This window comes from Astatotilapia calliptera, chromosome 4, assembly GCF_964374335.1.
Source record: "Astatotilapia calliptera chromosome 4, fAstCal68.1, whole genome shotgun sequence".
Classification (NCBI taxonomy): Eukaryota; Metazoa; Chordata; class Actinopteri; order Cichliformes; family Cichlidae; genus Astatotilapia; species Astatotilapia calliptera.
In genome coordinates, this window is record NC_137425.1 from 8,400,971 (window position 1) to 8,413,961 (window position 12,991).

Here is a 12,991-nt window from a genome sequence, read left to right on the forward strand (position 1 = left end):
AGGATAATTTCCTGTATGGTTTAGATGTTTTTTATAGATATTTAGAAATTTTCCATTTATATGTCATGTTCAGGCAAGCAATACAGGATATATAAAAGAGTTAGAAATATGTCAACGAGCAAAAGAATTACACATTAGTTTTGAATGTATTTAATTTTCTAAAATGTCCTTATTCTGCCAATAGTTATCATGTTCAGACTTTTGAAACTTGAGATCTCTTCAGCATAAACTAAACGGCTAAATCACTTTTTAACTCACCTACAGCTGGTGGAGGATTTTGTATGCACAAGATTAATGTTTGGGCTTTTTTAAAATTATAATTACAATTACACTTAAGCATTGCAACAAACTGCATATGCCTTGTTCTGGTTATTGATTGGGATTTTATTGCCTTATTCTTTATGACCACCCTTCTTATCTCATTATGTTGTAGATAAACTAAGTTTGCCAAGCTTGGAAGTCAAAGTCGAGGTGATGTGGGATGAGAAAGGAAAGAGAAGTGTTTGGGGCTTGTACAGAAGGTATTATACACACACTGGTACACTGCATGCTAGAGAAAACACACTGAGCCTGTGAGCTTGACTTTATTAGATTCAAGCTTAAAGTATTGTCAGTTACAGCTGGAAAGCTGACTTTACGTAATCGCACAGCCTGAGACAGCCAAGCAACCCAAGGATGCACGAAAAGACACACACACACACACGTATATGTGTGTGTATGTATGTATATATATATATATATATATATATATAATCTCTCCAAATTTAGATATTTCTTATACTGTGAGGTGTGAAAACTGAAAGTAGGCTAAATTGAATTGTTTATTATTAGAAGAATTTAACTTTTCTAGCTTCAGTGTAAAAGAAGAACAAACTGCTTACAGAACTTTTAAATGAATTAAATTAAATGGAAAAAAAATAAAATGACAAATCTGTTAGATGTGTTGACAACAAAAACCGTGTCTGTGGAAAACAATTTTTAAACTTTATGAAAATAACCCAAGAGTTATTATTCACTTTTGTTTGTCATTGTTTTTATTTTTTAATTATTGCTTGCTTTAAGCAGCAAATTAACTTGCTTGTGGCCAATGCACTGCTAAGAGATTACAGTAATTTCACCTATTTCTATGTGACCAAGTTGAGTTGTAAAACGAAACCTTGTACAACCTCAATATTCACAAGGTCTGAGTACTGAGCAGCTCCCATTAGCAAATCAAAGTAATGTGATGGTAACTGTCAAATTTCAGCTGTTTATTTTTCTCACTACTCTTACTAGCACCAATATCTTTTGCAGCTTTAATGATATAGAGGAATAAAGGCAACACAGATACAGAGAGAAAGCAGAATATCTGTGTCAAACAGCATGAGATACTTCTGAATTCTGTCCTATCCATAGACAGCAGAAAACATTGACATGCCTCCCGTGACGTTTGGAAGAATCCAGTTGAGTGTTTTTGTTGTTGCCACCTTGGTGTTTTGAACTCAATCTGACAAAAAAGGGGTGGATCTGACTGTGAACCCACATGCTCATTGGCTAAGGACATGTCATTTACCAGCACCGAGCCAATGATCATACTGTGCATAATCTTTCTTTTCTGAAACAGCCTAACTTTTTATTCACTATGACACAAAATGAGTGATGGAGACCATGAATGTGGCAAGAAAGTGTTTACAGAGGTCAAGTCAGAGAGCAGTTTTCCTGTAGACTTCTATATTGTTGGAAGGTTTAGGGTTTTTTTTTTGCCACCACCCCCACAGAGATTGTCCCCTGGTGGCCATTTAAAAGAATGCAGGCTTAAGGTCCTACCATGTTTTATACTGTTTATGGTCCTGTCAGAGAGCAGGCTGGTAAAATGAACTAACATTGAATCATTAGAAATGATTTCGTCATTCCATTAATTCGACTTTTAAGTTGGGCTGGCTCAGATTCGTTCAGCATACGCTAGCCCTATCTCTTCTTTTCATCCCAGTTTTGTTAAATGTCACATTTCTCAATTTGTCATTAGTCAGAGTTCAGTGTGGAGTGACACTGACTGACAGCCAAGTCACGCTGTGGCAAACGATCAGTGATGGATTTGACTGAACCAGCTCAAAGGGTTGTTTAAAAAAAAAGCATGATTTTATTATTACTTGTTTTCATCCGTTGCTGAAAATAGTGAAATTATCATCGAAATACAGTTTGTTTAAATGTCATCGTCTGCTGGCACGGACCCTACGATGTAATAAAAAAAAAAAAAAAAAAAAAAAAAAAAAAAAGCAGGGTAGCAAAACCAGAACTTTCCTCACCCTGAGAATTGAGAAATGGGGATGCTTTTACTTCCCTTGTTTTATTTATTAGTTAATCACAGTGACTTGGTGATGGTGCTTTATGAAAAGTAAAAAGTATAAGTAATGTGTAATTTTTCCTGGGGTTCATCCTCTGAAATCTATGATATCTCTGCAAAAATGTGTGAGTTACAGTTAGTCAGATTAATGAGAGATTTCAGAGATTTGTTGTTTGTGTATTTTTCTTTTCTTTTTTTTTAGGGTCACAGACAGAGATGTGTCTGGTCTGTTAATTTACCAGAAAACAGTAAAAGTATATTAAAACAAGAGATGTGAGAGAACATAAGGGTCAGTGTGGATGATGCAGTTACGATGCGTAAGTACAACAGAGCCAAGAACTGAGCGAAATGCATAGAGGAGGAAGAGGACAAGGCTTAAAAATTTCCCCCACATCGCGTGCCTTTGGGTTATATCTCAAGTGCACCAATGAAACAATGTTTTCTCACAATAAATTACACATGAAATTGCTGGATCATAATATATTTGCAGACTACATATAAATGTCATTAGGTATTTAACTGTGTGTCTCTTTGAATGTTCCTATCTGCGCCTCTGTTATGCTGCCTCCTTGTCTCTCTCTGTCTTTCAGAGGTTTTTTTTTGTTTTAATTCGTTTCTCTGGAGGGGATTAGAATAGCAGCAGTCATGAGGGAGTTGTTACCTGGATTAAACTTGATTGGTTGCTTTCTTGATTGTTGATGATAGTAACATAAAACAGTAATCCACTGGATAATGATGATTCTCTCGAGATGGTAACATGGAATTAGAATCACCAGGAGGCTATGTTTTCTAACTACCAACTAAATTAAAAATCTAATTTTCATAGCTTTGTTTTATTGCTTCTCCCATTTCTAAATCTTTATAGAAAAACAGATACTGCTAAGTATTAGTACTAGACTAAGATAATAAGCTGTCTGCGCTGTATGGGTTTATTTAATGATCTGAGTGAGAGCTATTTTAAGCTTAAATACCGGACATTTGCAAAGTAAATTGCAATGACACTATAGCTGACTGAAAACACAAACTGTCAGCTATAACTTTTGAAGTATTTTTCTTGTCAGTGAAAAGGTGTTGTACTTGTCAAGCAGCATAAATGGATGTTGTGCATTTTCTCTGGTGACACAGGTTTTAGCAAAAGATGCTCTTTTTGGATACAATCTGGCGCGATACAGCAGATACAGTATATATATTTAAGTTGAATACTGAGCCTTGTGAAATTATGTGATGTTGATAGTCATGGATGTCTTTTAGTACATTTGGGTGGAAATGTGTAGGCCGGTTGAACATGCTTATTGAATGTTATTCCAGCCGCACCTCGGCGTCTCCCCAAGTTGCCCATTAACTGAAATGTGTGAGCAAATGCATTTGACTGTGCTGAGTGTGACTTTGCTGAGTGTGACGGAGTTTTCTTTTCAGAGGAGGAAAACAGCGCCTCTTGAATCATTGGAGCGTGATGCATCTGTATGGCAGCAAGTTGGGCCTCTGCACTCGTGCAAATGCTGTGACACCCTGCTCTGCAAATGTCAGTCCCATCCAATTAAATGGTTGAGTGATGCCATTGCCCACAAGGGGATCCCGCCGATGAAGTTCTTTGTTTGTTATCGGCTTTGTTTCCCGTTTTTCACTTTCACAGACAAGAATGTTGTTCATAGATGCCCCTGCAATACATTCTGAGAGAGGGAAGACCCGTGAGCTGTTACAGTGCCATGTTTCATGCAGAAGTACCCTCATGCTCTGTCTGTGATTCTCTTGGGTCATGTCTGTGCTTGTTATTCATTTGCAAGCAGTTTGGACCACCTACACATTGGCTATATTTACAACAATGTCAGTCTGTAGTCTGCAGTTAACTTCACTTTGATTATTGGTTGCTCTCCTTGTCAAGCACTTACATTATCTGTCTAGGCTCAAGATATTCATGTGAATGTTCAAGAGCAACCAACAGTAAGCAGTGGTCTCTGCTGAGTGATGATAGATTCATAAAAAATCCACACAAAGCTCAGTTATTGTCATTATAATGCTATAATGCTGTTCTGTCTGCGGCAGAAAACAGCACAGTTTTATGTTTCCTTGGAGATTGAGCTAAAAATTAGCTTAACATTTGCCACCACACTGTCTCGTGGTATATGAATACAAGGGGAGTCTCATACTTGTTTTAATTTTAACATGTTTTATATAAAAGAATCCCATAATGATGAGCCAGGCCAATATAGTCATCTAAGAGGACATACTTTACTGTAATGTTCACAGAGAAAAATTCCTTAACATGACTATAAGCCACACTGTTTGTTCTTGGCTGTCTATCAGAGCATGGAAGGGTTATTGGCTGACTTTTGCTCATATAAATCCTGCTTCAGCAGCCACAGTCATTTCCACATATTAATTAAGCCAACTTGCAAACCTACTGCTAGTAGTAGCTGTGCCAATTTGCCACTCTTACAACAAGAAGATAACGCGGAGGAGAAGTGTGCAGGCATTTGCTGTCTTTTAGGAAGGAAGGTCTTAACCGGTGAATTTGGATCTCGAGGCATATTCTCCAGATGCTAGGCCAGTCCCACCCTTTTCTGTTGGATGTGTGTTTCACACTCTTACTAAAGTCATTAGCCAAAGCCTTTTACACTTTGGCACCAAGACATTTTTCAGGAAAGGGATTTAAGAGCTCTGTTGAACTGTTTCCTTAACTGGGCTTGGTTTGTTCACCATGTTTTTTTCCTGTTGAGCTTATGCTAAAAAAAATGATTCAGATAGTGATTAAAAAAAAAGGACAGACCTTATAGGACTGTAATTCCCTAAAAGGAATTTGATGTTCATTCCACCATGTTAACAGTGACACTCTCCAAAGGCAGCACATGTGAAAGGTTGGACACTACATTACAGGGAAATGTTTTGTGTGAGGGGCTTCTGTATGGGTCAGTGGGTACTGCCAAGAAAATATTCAGAATCTGACATTTGTTCAGGGCTTGTCTTCAATCTGCTGTAAATATTTTCTTTGCCAATGAAGTTAAGTCACATTTGTGACTTATAAGAATTATAATTCTCTCCAAACACATTCGAAATGATTGGTTAACTCTACAAGCATATTGAATTCCTCCTGAAAAACTGATGATTACATACTGAGGGTATTATGAGAGCTATTTTGGGAGAATGTGCGCAGTGAGTTGGCAGTGGTAGACATTAAGTGGTCTAAAACTAGATTTTTCAGCCTGGCTTATTAAATGTTTGCTAATTGACAGTGCAAAGGTCATGATGTTCTTGGCTTGAAAATGCTCAAATACCTCGGGACAATTTAGCTGTCTACTATTTCTATGTTTAAGCTAATTGAGAAATCCAGTACATTCTTTTTCTTTTAGCTTCTGTGCAGTACCAATATATTAGAGAAAAGAAAGTGGACATTTTCTAAAGATTAAAGGACATGTAAGTTATTAAATGCAACAGCTGCTTAATATGGAACATTGAATTAGTTTTATATGTCAGACATAAGTTACAAAAGTTAAATAGTAAAAAATAAATTACACTGCTTACAATATGGATTCCTGGATACATGCATTTTTTAAAATCCTGCAGATTTCATTTAAGAAAAATAAATATGAAGGCAAATATATCAGACACAAAAACATAAAAGCACCAACAAATAATCCAGAAAGATAACAGTGTGGTTAAATAGTAGATAGCTTTAAATTCATAGACACAATAAATTTAAGTAATCAGTTCACTGTAGTTTCGTTTATATACCACCATTTCATTGTCTGAAAGCATTTTATCTTGTAAAGGTAAACAATTTCCAAATATTAGCATGAACACCAGCCATGAGATCCACTGTGAGTAATCTGACTCCAATGGTGGGGGGGAAGAACTCCCTTGAAGAGACCCCTGGCACAACCAGGTTTTGGTAGGGGGAGCCATCTGCCATGAGTAGAGTTGAAAGACAGGAACAAAGGTTAATGACATGCAAATAGTGGCAAATAGATGGGTAGTCAAAAGAGAAGAGTGAAAGACAAGCTCTCATTGCATCATGGGAAGTCCCCCTATAGCAGTACACCTAAAGGGTGTTCTACAGTAGAGCTTAAGGCTCTGACTCCCAATAAACAGTATTTGAATAAGAGATTTAGCTTTGAATTTAAATCTCATCATTATGTACATGTTTAGAGTCCACATTAGCAAAACTCCAAAACACTTTTTAAAAATTCACAGCACTATGTTTACAATATCATAACAAATTAAGACATGTATTATATTTTGTGACTCCTCTAACAACTGCAAGGAAACTACATTAGTTCTGACTTTAAGATTAAAAAGCAATGACTTGTACAACAAGCTCAAGTAGACAAATGCAGCAAGTCCCTGAGGGGTTAAGAAGTGTCCATCAACTGTCTGTCTGCGCCTCAGCCTCAAGCTTTTCCTATCCTCTATCAACTCGCCTCCCTTCAAAGTGTCAAGTCAGTAAAAAGTTTCTTTAGACAGTGGAGACTCTACTGAGTGCAGCTATAGCCTAAGGAAGATTTATTAAATTGTAGTCTTTTTTTTCTCAAAATTGAAAGTGACAGAAGGAAAAAAAGAAAACAAATTTAACGATCAAAACGATTTGTTACGAGTTTTGTTTGTCTATGGATGTCTGACAGCTGATAAGGAAACGTTGAAGCATTGACGGGAATAAATAAGTTCCAAATGATGAGGAATAGTTTTTGTATATTCATACTGAACACTTAAGAGTTTTGTGTATATATAACATACATACACCGACAATGTCACGGTCTGGAGGGCAGACCGTGGGGATGTGGGGAAAGGAGGACCCAAAACGCAGACTCTGCGATGCAAACAGTGCTCTTTATTTACAGTGGAAAGCTGTAAACACAATAACTCCCCGTTGCTCCCTCGAACCCCGTGTGCGTGCTTCCCTCCGACGTCTGTGCTCGTGCTCGTGCTCCCCGCTGTTGTGTTACTGCACACCCTGTGCGTGCTGCCCTTCTGGTCCCTCGTTTCACCTGCAGGACAATACAGAAGCAGCCGTTAAACACTGAACCCGCGCGCACACACACGATCCGCACTTCCTAATGCTACACACTGACTTGGAGTCTTAGCTTAATGATCCTGCGCCGGTGGGAGCTCCAACTCTCTCCTAAGTAGCTCCCCCGACGAGCCCTGATCACCAACAGGTGTGGCATGAACTTCAGGTGTGGCCAGTCCTTCCGCAGGGCCACACCCCTCAGGCCTGCAGGTGGCTGAGCTCCATCCTCCAGCCACACCCGCAGACATACACACCCATACCCTGCCTATACATATGAGTGGGACACAGACTAACACAGCACAGTGCAGAAAAACACACACATCACCAAAATAATAATAACAACAATATCAACGGGAGGTGAGTCAAAACTGCTCACGGACCCCGAGTCCTCCAGAGCTGGGTCCGTGACAGACAAGGAGATTATGGCATTGATGGAATACAACTCTGACAGCAGACACAATGTGGTAGGTTATACCTTTAGGTATATAAATATTTGAACAGAGACAACTTTTAAAAAAAATAATTTTGGTTCTGTTTGTTACCACAATGAATTTTAAATGAAACAACTCAGATACAGTTGAAGTGCAGACTTTCAACTTTAATTCAGTGGGTTGAACAAAAAAGGCTGCATTAAATGTGGGGAACTGAAACATTTTTAACACAATCCCTTCATTTCAGGGGCTCAAAAGTAATTGGACAAAATAAATAACTGAAAATAGATTGTTCATTTCTAATACTTGGTTTAAACCCTTTGGTGGCAATGAAGGCCCAAGGTCTTGTTCTCATGTACATCACCAGATGCTGGGTTTCCTCTTTAATGTTCAACCAGGCCTTTCAGTTGCTTTATGTTCGTGGGTCTTTCTGTCTGAAGTCTAGTCTTCAACACATGCTCTTCTGGGTATTCCACTTCTTTGCTTTAAAAAACTCCTGGGTTGCTTTGACTATATGTTTTGGGTCATTGTTCATCTGTATTATGAAATGTTGGCCAATCATTTTCATTGCATTTAGCTGGATTTGAGCAGACGGTATCTCTCTGAACACCTCACAATTCAATCAGCTGCTTCTGTCCTGTGTCACATCATCAAAAAACACTAGTGTCCCAGTACCACTGCTAGCCTTGCATGCCCAAGCCTTTACACTTCCTCCACTGTGTTTTACAGATGATGTGGTATGCTTTGAATCATGAGCTGATATACGCCTTCTCCATACTTTTTTCTTGCCATCATTATGGTAGCGGTTGATCTTGGTTTAATCTGTCTGTGCTGTCTTTTTTAGATGTTTTATTTTGTTGTTTGTTTTTTAGCAAAGTCCAATCTGTTCTTTCTATTCTTGAGGCTTATTAGTGGCTTGCACCTTGCAGTGGACACTCTGTACTTATTTTCATGCAGTCTTCTCTTCATGGTAGACTTGCATTTCAATACGCCTACTTCCTGGAGAGTGTTGTTCACTTGGTTGACTGTTGTAAAGGGGTTTGTCCTTACCCTGGAAATGATTCTGCGTTCATCCACCTCTGTTGTCTTCCATGGATGTCCAAGTCTTTCTGCATTACTGAGTTCATCAGTGCTTTCTTTCTTCCTCAGGATGTACAAAACTTTAGATTTTGCCACTACTAATATTGTAGCAATTTTTTGAATTTTTTTTTTTCTGTTTTCACAGCTTAAGGATGGTTTGTATCACCTGCATGGAGCAAAACTTTCCAAATACAAGCACCACATCTCAAATCAACTCCCAGGATACTGATAGTGGACTTCCGGAGGTGCAGAGAAGTACACACCCCCATCACCATCAACGGTGCTGCTGTGGAGAGAGTGAGCAGCTTCCGCTTCCTTGGTGTACATCTGGCTGAGGATCTTACGTGGTCAGTACACATAAACAAAACAGTAAAGAAGGCACAACAGCGCCTCTTCTTTCTCAGGAGACTGAAAAGATTTGGCATGAGCCCTCGCATCCTCAGGACCTTCTATCGCTGTGCCATTGAGAGCATCCTCACTGGATGCATCATCACCTGGTATGGCAACAGCACCGCCTACAACCGCAAAGCTCTCCAGAGAGTAGTACAGTGTTCTGGACGGATAATTGGAGGTGAGCTTCCCTCCCTCCAGGACATCTACAGGAAGCGGTGCCTGAGGAAAGCGGGGAGGATCATCAAGGACTCCAATCACCCCAGCCATAAACTGTTCAGACTACTTCCATCAGGAAGGAGGTTCTGCAGCATCCGGTCCCGCACCAGCAGACTGAGAGACAGCTTTTTCCATCAGGCCATCAGACTGCTGAACACTTCATAGACACCTCACCTTCACTACTGGAACTTCAACATTATGCACACAAGAATTTCACTCACATGTACTGTACCAGTGTACCTGCACATGTGATGTGACAATAAAAGTGATTTGATTTGAATAAAAGTGCTTTCAGTCTACCACTGCAGCCTTTTCCTCCTTGTCATCCCCCTCTGTGTCTGGTTGGTTGGAAAATAGCTGCATTTTCATCTGAAACTTGTAGTCCCAGATGTTCCAATCACTTCAATGGTCACAAGTGTCCAGAATCATTCTTCTAAAAGCACTTGTGAAAAAAATGGATTGCTCTCAGGAGCTCGGTGAATTCCAGTGTGGTACTGTGATAGAATGCCACCTGTGCAACGAGTCCAGTTTTGAAATTCCTTGCTACTAAATATTCCACAGTAAACTGTTGGTGGTACTGGTAACAATAGCAACTCGGCCACGACATGGTCGGTCATATAAAATCAGAGAGCGGGTCAGCGGATGCAGAGGTGCAGAAATCACCAGCTTTCTGCAGAGTCAATCACTACAGATCTCTAAACTTCATGTGGCTTTCAGATTAGCTCAAGAACAGCTCATACATGGGTGACATCAAGCTGTATGCCAGAAGTGAGAGAGACATCTACTCACGGATCCATCTCACCAGGATCTACATTAAGGACATTAGGATGTAGTGTGGTCGAATGGTTGCAAATAGAGGTGAAGTGAGCTGAATGAATGGAACTACCAGTCAGAATAGCAGAAATGCAGAAACACGGGACAACTGCAAGTACCTGGTTATTCCACACGCCAGCAGCAACTATGATAAAGATGTGAAAGGTCAGCCATAGCCAAGTACCTCTAAAAGACGGGGGCTGAGAACCTAGTAATAAGATCCAAGCTATAAATATGTGTGGGTGTTTGAGTGTGAGTGTGCATTTACATCCAAGAGCACTCTAACATTTTGCTATCATATTTTAGTTGAAAATATTTTTTTCTCCATGTTATTTGATAATTATTTGATATAAATGAACATAATTCTTTGCAGTGCCTCTTAAGATTATCAAGGTTTGTATTAGTGAGTTTTGTAAGAGTCCAGATATTTCATTTTCTGAAATTACACAGAGCATAAGAAGGCCCATCTCTTTACCTAAGTTAAAATAAACCTAGAGGCTCAAGGCCCATTATTCTCTATTTTCTTTGGTCTCATCTGAAACATCAATAGATTTAAGCACTTAGCAAGCCTTTGTCACCAGCTGCTTGTCCTCAGCCCACCAAGTATCCAAGTCTTTGGAAATTAAAACCTTGAAAATTGATAATAGTAGTTTGGAAAAGCTTGAGGAGCTCAAAACGCAGTTATATGCAAACTGAAACATCATCTAACCAGGAGTGTCAAACATAAGACCTTCAATCTGGTCCATTGGAGGACTGAAAAATGTTGAGGAGTGCATACATTTTAGACTCTCAACTGTATTTTCATTAGTTTTACAGCTTTTCCTACTGATAAAGATCTCCCCATGGCCATTCATTTGTTGAATTTGACATATTTATTTTTCACAATTTAAGTCCAAAGAGTTGCACTAACAGATTTCTTTCATTTACTGCAACACCATTTTCTTTGTTCATGAGACATAATGTTGAAATTGCACTTCTTTGCATAGTTCAAGCTCTTTACATTGACAGTTTCATTGGTCTGGTCTATTTGAGAACAAATTGCATTGTATGAGGCCCACGATGTAAAATTTGTTTGACATCCTCGATCTAAACAGTTAAAAGATTACTGGTTTATGTTTTATTCGTTGACGACATTGGATATTATTAGTTTAGAAATTTCAGTACTTTGTAGTAAGTTGGATTGAGTAAATTGGGATTGGGTGGGATGTGGTATAGCATGGGAAAAAAAATCTAATCTAAGCTGTAAGAGTGAGTAGAATCTTTTTTCGCTTCAATTCATCTTTATCTGCATGGATTTATGCAGCTGTCCCAGCAATTTGCCGGTCTTTATGCTACACCCTGTTATCAGACTTCAAAGACCATGCTGTGTTGCTTATCAAAGTGTTCAGGGTCTATAAAAGCTTATCGTGGTGGGACATCACTTCTGACACCAACAATGTGTGTTTAGGGTGAGATTGGGCTTTTGATTTAAACTAAACCCGTAGCTGATACAGCGCTGATGATGCTTGTTTGTTGTTTTGCAAAACTGATCAAATGTGTCTCAGAATCAAATTGCCATGAGGGAGTATAAGTTATTACTAGTTCTCCTTTGTGATATTTTCTAAGACTGACCAAGAAATATCTCACTTATAGTTTTGTAAATAAATATTAAACTATATCAGTGTGACAGCCTTGCATGTAAGGGTGACGGAATAACTTTACTCTAAGAGCTGTTTGCTACAATAAATATAATATTGGGTGTTGGGACCATTACTGGTATAAGATAAGTAGTAGTAGAAGTATCCCTACTACCTGAAGAAGAAGCCTCAGATATAATGTACAGCCAGTTAGACTATTTCATTGATTTTTGCTGCCCTTTTACTGAAGCAAAGAAAAATATGAAAAGGTCTGAGGTTTACCAGTACTTAGTAACAGCTAAGGTGTGGTTTATGTAGGGAAATGGAAAAGAAGCCTCTCAAAAGAGGCTTAGAAGCACATCAGGACCTCAATGCTGCCCTGTACCACCGCAATTGTGTGATTATTTAAAGACAAAACTACCCAAATGCAAAACCAAATCTTTATTACAGAGGTTTAAGCCGCAAACAGGAGGTCAAAACAAATGAAACAACATGTAGACATGTAGTAGGAAAAAGGAAAAAGAACAATAGGAAAAGACAAAATTGCAAAAACAAAGGAAAGAATTGCCAAGAGGAAGACTGAGGTAAAATTGTTAGTCCTTGCTGAAACAATCAAGAACTAAATCATTTTGTGCGACAAATACATTTTTCTATTTGACTCTTGTGTATAGTTTGTCTTTATGAATCTCAACCTTGAAGCTGTGCCTGTAATTTACACAAGCTCTCATGGAGCTTGAATGAAGGGAAGCTACGCATCAGCTTCTTCAGTTTGCCATTTTTGTTTCTCAGATATGGCCGTTTTAACACGCTGGGCAAAGGGTGATTTCAACTTGGAAGAACAAGACAGTGAGAGAAAAGCTAGAAGACAGAGCAGAGGGAGATTGATTGGGAGACATACCTTGGCTAATGGAAAAGCCTTCGGATGAGACTGTAATCTGGTTAAAATGTCAGACTGCTTTCAGCCGGGGAGCCTGACGTTTTCCCAATTAAGCAGAGGTGCAAAGGCAGCTTTTCCCTAATTGTTTAACATGTAGTCCAGTGGCCGAATGGCACAACTTACACAGGTATTCAGGAGATCACCATGTGGTGATTGACATAGCCAGCCCTCTGTGATGTC

General features: G+C 38.9%; 1 long non-coding RNA gene across 1 annotated transcript; it reads left to right on the forward strand.

Annotated features, from left to right (window-relative positions):
* Positions 1-278: 278 nt before the first annotated feature.
* On the forward strand, positions 279-9,744 carry LOC145428520 (uncharacterized). Its single transcript, XR_013908805.1, has 2 exons — positions 279-521; positions 8,982-9,744. It is a non-coding gene; the product is annotated as an uncharacterized LOC145428520 (long non-coding RNA).
* The last annotated feature ends 3,247 nt before the right edge of the window (positions 9,745-12,991 follow it).